The following is an 8,296-nucleotide window of genomic DNA, read 5'->3' on the forward strand; positions in this document are numbered from 1 at the left end:
ATTCAGGGCCATGACCCACACCGCTGTCGAATGGTTAAAGCATTCTCAGCAGGACCTAAGTCCTCACCGCTCCACACCGCTTTGAACAACTAGTGTTCCACCGCTTTGAACGACGAGGCGTTCGAGAGCCGAAGCTCTCCCTCTTGATGATTATGCAACTACCCAACCAGTGTATATCTACATACAACTCTACTATTACATATGTATTTATATGACTCACCACTCCTCTTAATGCAACATGTTCATTCACCTAGTTCACATATTTCAGCATTTCCAAAAATTCATAGAAATCAACCAAACCATTCATCATTATGTTTAAAGTAGAATTAGATACCTAAACAAGAGTTATACAAGCTAAGGAAACACACAAGAAGTACTATAAGGGGTCCCCTAGCTCAGGAACAAGATTCAGAAAAAGGCTGACTAAGGTTCACTTCGCTTAAGCGACGGCTAGTTCGCTTACGGGTCGCTCACGGTTCGCTTGAGCGAACTTTGGACAGAATCAAAATGGTTTTTCGCTCACAGGGTCGCTTACCATTCGCTTGAGCGAATTCTTGGCAGAACCAAACTTAATTTTCGCTTACCAGTTCGCTCACGGTTCGCTTAAGCGAACGGGTAAAATCGCATTCTGGGCAGCTTGCTTGAATGCTCGCTTAAGCGACGGATGCTTCGCTTAAGCGACCATTCATCTGGGCAGTGCAAAACCTACGATTTCAGACTTCTTCTCACTCCAAAAACCCCATTTTAATCCCCTGATCACCCAAAATGTTTTCCAACAGATGTTTACAGGTCCTATATACAACTAGGCATTATAAAGAAACACAATTCAACCATCAACAACAACAATTACAGAATCATTCTACCATCATCCCAATATTCATCAATTCATACAATTCATCACAAATTCAATCAGTTAATGGATTGCAGCAACAGCATGGATTAAGCTTTCATTCTTAACATTAAATTCCGAGAAAACTAACATCATCCTTACTCATTCCATCAGAATCATCATCAAACCCTAACTTTCATATTATTTTCCAAAACTATTCAATTAGGTCAATTTCAGGAATTATAGATTATGATTATTGAGAGATAGTCTCACCCTTACCTTAGTTTTGTAGGAAGAATTAACACAGCAAATCAGCTCCTAAGTTTTTCCCCCTTGTTCTTGGTTTCTCTTGCTTTCTCTAGTTCTTCTCCCAACACACAATGTTTTCACGTACTATTGTTTTCCCTAATTTTGTTTTCCTTATTCCCTCAAAATGTAACTTCCCTTATTTCAAACCCCTCCTAATTACTATTAATTTCCAATTAATCCCTAACCTCCTAAAATAATTCCTTTTCTCTTATTATTCTATTTATATTAAATAAATTATATAAATAAATTCCACACATCACATAAATCATATAATACTTTAAAAACAACACACAAAAGACCTTAAATAATTCTAGAATAAATAAAATATTACTTGGGCGTTACATGATTCACCTCGAAGCAAACCTTGAACCCATTCTTTTTTTTGTTGAACTTATAGATATAGTACATTTGATGTACAATAATTTAAAACTATAAAGATGAACAACAAAAAACATATGAATTTGATTTATATAATTTTTATAGAGATTTTAAATTGTCTTATTTTTGGTGATGTTAACATTTTTAAAATTATATTTATACCAATAAGATTCATAAAATATATTTTAATTTATTTAACCTTTTTATATATGCTTAAAATTATGTTAGTATAAAATTTATTTAATAAATACAAACTTCTCAAATAAGTTGACTATCTCGAAAAATAAAATAAAAAATAGTTTACATATCATTAATGCATTAAAATCATATGATTCACATTGCTTTCCCCAATGAATGTATAAACCTTCCTTTCTCCAATAAATGTATAACATATTCTATTAATGGCTTTAAATTAATTTAATCAAATAGTGTGATTCATATTACCTTTTAAAATTAATAATGATTTTGTGTGAATATTGAATAATTAAGTTTGTTAATATCTCATCAAACTACTATTTGTATAGACCAATTTTCGTTTTGTATATTAAATTTATGCTAAGAAAAAATGAAGACAATACGAAGAAAAAAACAATAATAGTGGATGTCTAACTCGAATTTTTCACTCGCACCCATAACCAAATTTCTATAATATTCAATAAGATCCTATCAATATTAGAATCTTAAGAAGAAGAAAAATCATGATAAACATATGGCAGTTCTTACAATCTGTTTTTGTATATGCACATCAAAGTTGAAAGTACAACATAATCATTAATATATAGAAACACCGCTATTTTGGAATGTGAAATATCATTTACAACACAAACTGTATCTCTAAAACTAATTACATGGATAGTCGTGCAAAAGAATAATCATCACTTAAAAAATAATAAAATTCATTCATACTAATCAAAGTGTTTAATCCAATTTCTTCTGAGTTCACACCGTATGTTGATTCTTCCATTAGATTCGTCGTTTGAGATCCACTTCTGCAACAATTAAAGATCAGGTGAATAAAGATCAAGATAAATTGAACATAGGAAAAATAGAGAGAAGTTCGTTTAATTGTTTTTCCAATTGAAAAAATATCAGAAATCAAACCATTTTTAGGAATTAGATCTATGAAAAAAATGAATAAAATGAAAGAGTGATGAAGTTTTTCAAAATTTTATCATGAATCTCGAAATTGTGTGAAAATGTTGAAACTAAAAAACAAAATTTATAGCAAAAAGAAGTGAAATTTGTGAGTTGTAACTCAAAACGTTGTGAAAATTGTGGGTCTCAAACACAATATTTATAGTCAACATGTATCAAGCAATCAAAAAAATGATTCGCTTAATTTATGGATGTAGTAATTGAAAATAAAATGATACAATAATTTAAAAAAAATTATGATTATAATTAGAAAGAAATTTATAGTCAACATGTATTATTTGACATTAAAATATTTAATTTTAAATTTTTTATTTTAAATTTAATTTGAAATATTGGAATTTGAACATTAAATACAAATTTGTGAGGATGATTGTGGTGAGAACATAAAATAAAAGGACACATATCAACACCAAAATAATAGAAAATCATTTCCATAACGGGACTTGAAAAAAGGTCTCAAACTTATATAGTATAGATAAAGATAAAGATAAAGATTAAAACCTCGAATTAGATGTAATTCATCAATACCCATTTGAAGACATGTTTTCTCATTAAAAATTGGGAAATTCTTGCTTACCCGTCAATAAAAGGTGGGTAACACTACCCATTCTTTATATATTATTAATAAAAATAATAGAAAACAAATAAATGCTTTGATTGGTGTCAACTTAGGGTTGTGTTACCCACATTTTATTGATGGGTAAGGAAGTTGTCACCAACAAAACATATTTTCTCAATTATTAAGAACGGGGGATTAAATAGTTTGCTAAAAAATTCCAAAGCATTATCCGTCCATTCATCAAACATGTAATACATAAATATAAACTATTTAAATTATATAACTATAATATTTAAAATCTTAACAAATTTATAAAAAAAATATCAAAATCATTTTAACCATGTACCTTAGATTCAAAATGATTTAAATTTTAGAATAATCAAAATATTTTTATTTATGCTTGTTCAACAGATAAAATGGTAATGCCTATTGATTGATGAATATTTCCTAATTAAATGTCTTGGTCAATGGTAATGTCTATTGAATGGTGAATATTTCCTCATTAAATGTCAATTAAAACAATGGTTCCTTATAAATTTTAGTACTTGGAAAAAAAATTAAACTAATAAAAAAATATTAATGTAAAATATATACCTAGAATGGTACATATATCGTTTAATTTAGGATATGTATTATAAAAAATACCTTGAATGGTGAATATTTTGAATCGTAGGATAATCCGTCTAGGATATAAAAGGGTGAGGTTTATTTGGTTCTTATAACAAACAACAGATGTCTATGTTTTTGTGTCGATAGTAAATTTAATCTCAGTTTGTAAAAAAAAAAATCATCTTCTATTTTATTTATAAAAATTAAAATATTAACAGTGTCTGAAAATATATGTAACACTTCAAACACATTAAACTTATTTGATGTTTTAAAGATTACAAACATATTATATTTATTTAATCTTGTTATCTACTAATTTGTTTTGTGAGAATTTGTTTAATGAGAATGAAATGAGAACGTTCTGGCGAAAACGATGAAAATGGAACAGTACATCAAAAGCGAGCAAGTCTGCACAGCAAGAAAACATGGCTGATTATGTTTATTGGGCCATAAGAAAAGCTTTAAGCCCATTTGGAAAAGTAAAGCCCATTAAAAGGATAAGATCACATGGCTTACTTAAGCATGACATCACTAAAACAAAAGGACATGACATCATCAGAAGTGGGCAGCAAGTTATACAGCTCATTACAGCTGGTTATCTCATGCGCAAGCAAAGCAACAGTGCTTTCAAAGTCAGGCAAATCAGAAAGAACTTTCTGAGAACGTTCAGGCTATTTTAAAGAAGAAAAGAGAAATCAATTGAGACTTTGGACAACTATCAAAAACGTGTCCAACAGCTTTATTTTCTCCCTTGATCACCAAGACACTCCTCACCTATAAATACAAGGGCCTTTGAAGGTCATAAGCAAGAGTTTTGCAAGCTAATTCTCTCAAAGTGAAAATCATCACTACATACAAAGCTCTTCGCAAACAAAGCAAATTCCAAGCTCTCTCACTATATCTCTTGGATCATCTCTCTTGAATTTGCCTCTTGTAAAACTCAAACAAAGATTTGAGTATTTATTCGATCCAAACAAATCTCTTCATACAAAGTGTGTTGTATTTCTCAAAGTCTATTGGGCTTAATAGTTTTGAGATAGAAAATTCCAACCTTTCTTTTGCTAGTGTTACGGACTGATCTGGTGTGATCAAGATATTGTAGTGCTAGTCAGAAGTTTCTGTTAGCAAGAAAACTATAGTGGATAATCTCACACGAGGTGTGGGGACTGGAAGTAGCCGGGTTTGGTGAACCAGAATAACTCTCCTGTGTTATTCTTCTCTCTCTCTCTCTCTCTCTCTCTCTCTCTCTCTTTATTTAAAGTTACACACACACACACACACACACACATTATTTTATTAATCTCCTGAACATTCTGGTCCTTGCTAAAATAATCTTTTATTTTTAACTTAACATCATTTTTCTCATTCTGCTTATAATCATTCTTCAGAACGTTCTGTTCTAAATCAATTAATTTTTATATACTCTAATCTTGTTAAACTAACATACACCAAGATTATTCTTGAGTATATAAATCTAAATTTAATTTTCAGGAATAATTTTTTAAAAGGGTCACAATTCAAACCCCCCCTTTCTTGTGACGTTTATTGCTACTTCAATTGGCATCAGAGCCCGGGCTCTACAAAAACACCTAACAAGTGTTGGAGGAAAAGATTCAGGAAGAAGGCAATGTCAAAAGAAAAGTACATACCAGAAGGTCTATCATGCACAAGACCACCATTCTTCAATGGAAAGAACTATTATTTCTGGAAAGGAAAAATGGAACTATTCCTCAGATCCCAAGACGTGGATATGTGGAAAATAATCACAAATGGAGAACACATACCTATGACAACCGATGCAAGAACAAAGGTGGAGACACTCACACCAGAAGCATCATGGTCAAAAGAAGATAAAGAAAAAGTACTTCTAAACTCTAAAGCTCGACTCTTTCTATCATACGCACTAAGCATGGAAGAAAGTGAAAGAGTTGATGAATGTGTGACTGCAAAAGAAGTTTGGGACACTCTAAAAATTCATCATGAAGGAACTAGCCACGTAAAAGAAACAAGAATAGATATTGGCGTAAGAAAATTTGAAATCTTCGAAATGAACGAAGATGAGAACATTGATGAAATGTACTCCAGATTCACATCTATTGTGAATGAATTAAGATCACTTGGAAAAACTTATACCACTCATGATCGGATAAGAAAAATCTTAAGATGTCTTCCAAGCACATGGAAACCCATGGTAACTGCAATCACACAAGCTAAGGACTTAAACTCCTTAGCTCTTGAAGATCTCATTGGATCATTAAAAGCTCATGAGACGTTACTTCAAGATGATAAACCATCAATGAAAGGAAAGATGGTTGCTCTCAAAGCATCTCAAAGTGAACAAGAAGATGTCTTTTCACAAAGCGAAGAAATTAAAGAAACCAATGAAGAAGAAAACATCCAAGGTGAAGCAGAAGACGAACTAGCTCTCATCACAAAGAAGATTCAAAGAATGATGAGAAGAAGAGATCAAATAAAGAAATACTTTCCTAACAAGAAAGATAACTCAAAAGGAGAAGTTGACAAAAGTCAAGTAACCTGCTTCGGATGCAACAAATTAGGACATTACAAAAATGAATGTCCATTAAACAAAAAGAGTCAGAAGAAATCTCCCTACTCAAAATCAATGTTTACATGGGATGATCTTGAAGAATCAAAAGATGAAGACACTGAAGCCAACATGGTTCTAATGGAAAATTCAGAAAACGAAGAGGTAATTCTTATAAACCAACCTCTAGTATGTAAAGAGTTAGAAAATAAATTTGATAGTCTTTTATTTGACTCAAATTTCTTAACAAACAAATGTCACTCTTTACAAAAAGAAATTTCTGAGTTAAAAGAAGAAAAAGAGAAACTTTAAACTTTGAATAATGATCAAAAGAAAATCATTCAAAGTCTACAAGATTCTTATTTTCAAGCAGCTGAAAAATTAAAAGCTTTTGGAAAAACAAAACTTCCTGAAAATTCTAAAAATGAAAATGTTATTCTTAAAAAGGAAGTCAAAGAACTTAGAAATGATCTTTCACAGTTTATAAAATCAACAGAAACATTTCAAAAAATTGTAGGTTCACAAATGGCAGAATTTGACAAAACTGGTTTAGGTTTTAATCAAATTTATGAAAAGGTTCTTATACCACAAAAACTAAAATGTTCATTCTGTAATAAAAGAGGACATCATGAATCTGTCTGTTTTCATAAAAGGAGAAAACTAGAAATTAAAGAAGAACAATCTATCTCAGAACATTCTCCAGAACATTCTTTTTCATTAAAAAGAAAAGAATGCTCATATTGTAAGAGATTAGGTCATCTAGAATTAAACTGTTTTCTCAAGGTTAAACATCTTGAGATTAAAGAAACTAACCACAAAGGACCCACATCTTCATGGGTACCTAAGGAACCACTAACTCAAAATGCAGGGCTCCTCACAAGATGCAAGAACAAAGCCATGGTACATGGACAGTGGTTGTTCTAGACACATGACTGGGGATAAACAATGCTTCATCTCCTTCATAAAAAAGGAAGGAGGTCTAGTAACCTTTGGCAATAATGAAAAAGGACAAATTAAAGGTAAAGGTATTATTGGTAAAAAAGACTCTGCAAAAATTGAGGATGTTCAATACGTTGAAGGTTTAAAACACAATCTACTAAGCATAAGTCAATTATGTGATAGTGGCTTCGAAGTTGTTTTCAAACCTAATATATGTATTGTAAAACATACATCCTCAGGTAAGATTTTCTTTACTGCTTCTAGAAAGAAAAACCTATATGCTTTATACTTAGATGATATTCCAGCAGAAACATGTTTTATGACACTTGAAAAAGATAAATGGATTTGGCACAAAAGAGCTGGACATATAAGTATGAAAACTATTTCAAAAATCTCCAAACTGGATCTTGTAAGAGGACTTCCAAAAATTGATTTTGAAAAAGATAGAATATGCGAAGCTTGTACAAGAGGTAAACAAGATTAAAAGCAGTTTTAAAACAAATGATTTTGTTTCAACTAAGAGACCTATTGAACTACTTCACATAGATCTATTTGGTCCTGTTAGAACCGCCAGTTTAAGCGGAAAACAATATGGTTTTGTTATAGTTGATGATTTTTCCAGATATACATGGGTTCTATTTTTAAAACATAAAGATGAAGCTTTTGAAGCATTCAAAACTTTTTGCACATTAGTTCAAAATGAAAAAGAATCAAAAATCATTTCAGTAAGAAGTGATCATGGAGGAGAATTTGAAAATACTTTCTTTAAAAACTTGTTTGATGAAAAAGGAATCTCTCATAATTTTTCATGTGCAAGAACTCTACAACAAAATGGAGTTGTTGAAAGAAAAAATAGAACACTCCAAGAAATGTCAAGAACTATGTTAAATGAATCAAATGTAGAAAAATACTTTTGGGCTGAAGCCATAAATACTTCTTGCTATATCATAAACAGGGTTTCAATTAGAAATTT

The sequence above is a fragment of the Medicago truncatula genome, chromosome 3 (assembly GCF_003473485.1).
Source record: "Medicago truncatula cultivar Jemalong A17 chromosome 3, MtrunA17r5.0-ANR, whole genome shotgun sequence".
NCBI lineage: Eukaryota > Viridiplantae > Streptophyta > Magnoliopsida > Fabales > Fabaceae > Medicago > Medicago truncatula.